Raw genomic sequence first — 5,417 nt, forward strand, 5'->3', positions numbered from 1 at the left:
ATGTTATATTAGTAAATCAATGTTGAGCGGTAATGGAATGACAATAATCGGCTAAATAATTTCTTTGTTGTACGTTTTGTCATTGTTTTATTTAGAGATTTTACCCAATTAATTGAATGAGTAGACCCAATAATGCAACTGATCCAACTCCAGTAAACATTTACGAATTATAACATGATGAGAAATAATATAGAGTGAATCTTTTCATACGGATTCAACTAAACTCTTAGCAAGAATTTTTAGAAACTCAGCAAAAAAAAAAAAAAATCATGTACCTTAAGCCCAAGCTTAAAATTCCAAGAGACGAGTGGAGAGCATATTTGAGTGACGATCGCTCCTATTGAGAGTCTGGCTAGTTGAAGCTACATGCCGCATAGTTAGGCATTTGATAATCTTTCTCCAAAATCGGAGAGTATAAGTTGATTAGATTGATGTTTTGATTTCTTTAATTCATTAATATGATATGAGCACTTTTTTTTTTGGTAAATGAACTGAATTTATTCATTTCCAATATGGACTTTGTGTAACATATCAAAAACCAGACATTCTCTGGTAAACGAAAAGAAAAACTACAAAATGAGATTTTTCATATGAACACTTGTACTTTCATGTAACACTTTTGTATAAACTGACAGTTTGATATCACGAAGAACCTGCTGTGAGCTCCTCATTTTGCTCTGGAAAATCCTCAAGTTACGTTCCTGCCAAATCATATAAATTGTATCCGCAAGTGCAACCAATATGAGCACTTGTCCACCAAACTTTTTATCCATTCATTATACTTTGAGATTTATGCTACACATCATTACTATCTTTTAGATTTGTGCATTCATTTGTATTATATGCTAGCACAAATCTCAATGCAAAATCAATGGATAAAAATATTGATGGACAAAGAGCTCATATCCTATCCACTTAAGTTTATAGGAGCTTTACTCGTGTGTGCGCGCGCGTGCGCACGTGTGTGTAATTAGAGAATGAGAATTTAGAAAGTGATTATATATATGATATTAGGAAGAACTTATTATCATTACATTTTCACTCATACAAATGATTTATTATATTTTCTAATTAAATTGACATTTTAGACAATGAAAATTTAGAAAAATAAGTTATTAACAGACACAAATATATATGCATGCATACGTATATATAATTTTAATCAATTGTGAAATTATAAATAAGTCAACATAAGTTTGCTAAAGGAATAGGGAGTATTTCATTTATTTTTCTTGTACACCCTTAAAACGTAAAACATCAAAAAGAAAATCCTCAAAATGAAAAAGGAAGTTCACAGAGTAGAGTCACATGTGGATGAGATGTGTCACGTGAAGAGGGTAGGTAGTAGGCTTTATTGTAGGGTAGGAAAGAAAGTCGAGTGCTTGTTTCTCTATAAAACCAATGGCTAGTGTAGCAACTAGATCACGCAGAAATTGAGTTGGGGTTGTCCGCGGTGGCGACCGAATCGGCAATATCACCGGCAACGATGTACGATGACGACGGAGAGGACGAAGACACCGGTAACAGAATTAACCTCATAATGTTACCATGCTGGATTGGGAGGCTTTGGAATATATATATATTTCGGTGAGAGGTTCCTTTAACAATTTAATTTTGTTATTTTAGTTTCTCAAAAGTTTTATTTTCATAGGTTACCCCTCTTAAATGTTTGACAAAGCATAAATCTGTCAATTAAAAAGAAAATGTTATCCTTAAGTGTGGGTTTTTGGATTTACAGTAATTGTTTAAAAAGAAGGGTTTTTTTGTTTTTAGGTCCATTTGTTTACCTAGCTTTATCTTTAAACCCAAGTATTATTAGTTGTATCTTTAAACCCAACTTTCTTTTTGTATTTATCTTTAAACCCAATTCTAAAATACAATACTCTCATATGTGGGTCCTCCTATATATTTTTCTAAAATTCCAATAATAACCTTCCACTTATAGCTTTCATGTAAGTGGGTCCCCCTCAAATAAAATAAAAAAATGGAGAGAGAGAGAGAGAGAGAGAGAGAGAGAGAGAGAGAGAGAGAGAGGAGGTTTCTTCTCTCTTTCTCTCACCCCATTAATAGAGCTGAACACTCTCTCCTATAACCCATCATTTAATAACTCTCTCCTATAACCCAGCAATTATTTCTCACCAACTTTCTTAGCATTTGAAGGTACAAATTTGCAATTTACTCAACTACCAAGTTTATAGCATTAATTTATCATTTTAATCATGATAATTATTTGATATGTTAGTTAAATGAGTTCATAAAAATTATTAAATTCGTTATTTTTGGTAAAATGTTAGTTAAATGAGGCTTTGTAATTAACCACCCATTAATTTCACATTATTATTTCATATTAGTTATTTCACATAATTATTTCACACTAATTTCTCATTATTCTTTATGAATTCATAACAATTAGTTAAATATTAGTCAAATTTGTTATAATTGATGAAATTTTAGTTAAATTTGATCTTAGTGTAGAATGATAACATGTAAGAATAGCATGAAATACAAGACTTGTAAGTATTGCATGTTAATCTGAAAGTATAGCACGTTATACTGTAAGTATAGCACGTTATCATGTAAGTATAGCACGTTAACCTGTAAGTATAGCATGTTATATTGTAAGTATAGCACGTTAACCTGTAAGTATAGCACGTTATATTATAAGAATAGCACGTTAACCTGAAAGTATATCATGTTATAGAGTAAGTATAACACGTTATATTGTAAATATAGCACATTAATCTGTAAGTATAGCACGTTAATCTGTAAGTATAGCACGTTAATATGAAAGTATAGCACGTTAACCTGAAAGTATAGCACGTTAACCTGAAAGTATAGCACGTTAACCTGTACACATCTTTTTGATAGGTATGGTAAAGTTCAATCTAATCAAAACTTACATTAATGTACTACTTCATATATTTTATACTTTGTTTCATGATTGTTCTTTTCTTTTATAGGTATAAAGGAACCTTACTTGCCGTAACTGCTCTAAATGGAGATGGTGGCATGTTTCCCGTAGCAATTTGCATATGCGGGACGGAAAATGAGAGTAATTGGGAATGGTTTTAGAATGCATTCGAGACATTATCTTCAATGATGAAGATCCATATACTCCAGATGATGAACTGGTGTTAATCTCTGATAGGGACAAAGGACTTCAGAATTCCGTGAAGAAATGCTTTCCATGGTCACATCACTCTTATTGTATTCGTCATCTTTTGGCTAATTTTAAGAATAACTTATCGAAAAAAGGCATTATACCACCTTTACGAGATGAATGTGTGCAAATTATGAAGAGGGCCGCTTATACATACACTTCTCGTTCCTATATCAATGAATGCAACGAGCTACAGAACAAATCAAAGATCGCCTATTATGAAATGTTGAGGATGAGTCCAGAAAATTGGGCTAATTGTTATTTTCATGGGGAAGAGGTTAAAATTAAAGTTTTTACAAAATTTTAAATGCAAATCTTAAGGATATATATTCCTGCTATACTTACTATTTATTAACATGCATGTAGATATGGATGGTTGACATCAAACATAGCGGAGTCATTCAATTCTTGGATCAAAGAAGCTCGTTATTTGCCAATTACCCAAACAATTGATAATATCCGCAAGAAAATGATGAGGATGAGTTTTAAAAGGCGGGAGGCATCCCACAAGTGGACCATAATATTTGTTCCTATTGTGGAAGAGCACTTTATTCATATTAATGAGCAATCACGTTGTCTTTCTGCAATTCCTTCTACTACCGGAAGGTACGAGGTGTATGATTTTCCACCGTTGAAGTAGATTTGAATGAACGTACATGCACTTGTCATGAATGGCAAGTTGTCGGGCTACCTTGCAAACATGCGACGACGATTATTCGACAGGATATGGACACCCTTTACTCCTATATTTCCCACTACTTTAGTGTGGAGACATACCGCAAATGCTACTCCTTTCCGATATACCCAATTCCTGATGATAACAAGCCATATATAGATGATGAAAATATGGTGATTCGGCCACCAACAACTTCAATTCTTCGTGGAAGACCAAGGACAAAGCGCATTCCTTCGGGATTGAATCCGGGCAAAGAGTTAAAATGTAGCAGATGTTAACAGTATGGTCACAACCGTAGAACATGTAGACAGCCTATTGCAGACTAGATATAGTCTACGCTATACTTTTGGTTAGAAGACATGCTATACTTTTGGATAGAAGACATGCTATACTTTTGTCGTGTAAGACATGCTTTTGGATAGAAGATACGCTATACTTTTGGATAGAAAACATGTTATACTTTTGTCATGTAAGACATGCTATACTTTTGGATGTAAGACATGCTATACTTTTTTGATCAATGAAAGACATGCGATACTTTTGTCATAATTTTGTATGTATCCTATGTGTTTGTTATCAATGAAAGACATGCTATACTTTTATCATATTTTCAGGTTAACGTGCTATACTTTCAGGTTAACGTGCTATACTTACAGGTTAACGTGCTATACTTTCGGATTAACGTGCTATACTTTTCGGTTAACGTGCTATACTTTCAGGTTAACGTGCTATACTTTCAGGTTAACGTGCTATACTTACAGGTTAACGTGCTATACTTTCGAATTAACGTGCTATACTTTTGATATAACGTGCTATACTTACTCTATAAAGTGCTATAATTACTCTATAACGTGCTATACTTTCGATATAACGTGCTATACTTTCTAATTAACGTGCTATACTTTCGATATAACGTGCTATACTTACTCTATAAAGTGCTATACTTACTCTATAACGTGCTATACTTTCGATATAACGTGCTATACTTTTTAGGTTAACGTTCTACACTTTCGATATAATGTGCTATACTTTCGATATAACATTCTATACTCACTCTATAACGTGCTATACTTACTCTATAACGTGCTATACTTTCGATATAACGTGCTATATTTTTGACATAACGTGCTATACTTTCGATATAACGTGCTATATTTTTGACATAACGTGCTATACTTTCGATATAATGTGCTATACTTACTCTATAACGTGCTATACTTTCAGATTAACGTGCTATACTTTCGATATAAAGTGCTACACTTACTCTATAACGTGCTATACTTACTCTATAACGTGCTATACTCTCAATATAACGTGCTATACTTACTCCTTAACGTGCTATACTCTTAATATAACAATCTAATCTCAATTACAATCTAATCTCAATTATAATCTAATCTCTCTTGATTAAACTCTCTGATTGTTTTAAACCCTAAAACAATCCCTTATATAGGTGTACAAACAAGGGTGGCAAAATGGTAAATAACCAAGCCCAACCCAAACAGGAAAACGCGTAAATAGAGTCCTTAACGAATCTGAAAAACTCCGATGAGTCGACTCATGAATAGTTATGAGTCGACT

The 5,417-nt window shown here is 33.0% G+C and overlaps 1 long non-coding RNA gene across 1 annotated transcript; it reads left to right on the top strand.

Annotated features, from left to right (window-relative positions):
* On the top strand, window positions 1,438-4,362 carry LOC109846444. Its single transcript, XR_002248511.1, has 3 exons — window positions 1,438-1,587; window positions 2,961-3,437; window positions 3,527-4,362. It is a non-coding gene; the product is annotated as an uncharacterized LOC109846444 (long non-coding RNA).

Source organism: Asparagus officinalis, chromosome 6 (assembly GCF_001876935.1).
Source record: "Asparagus officinalis chromosome 6, Aspof.V1, whole genome shotgun sequence".
In the NCBI taxonomy this organism is placed as follows: Eukaryota; Viridiplantae; Streptophyta; class Magnoliopsida; order Asparagales; family Asparagaceae; genus Asparagus; species Asparagus officinalis.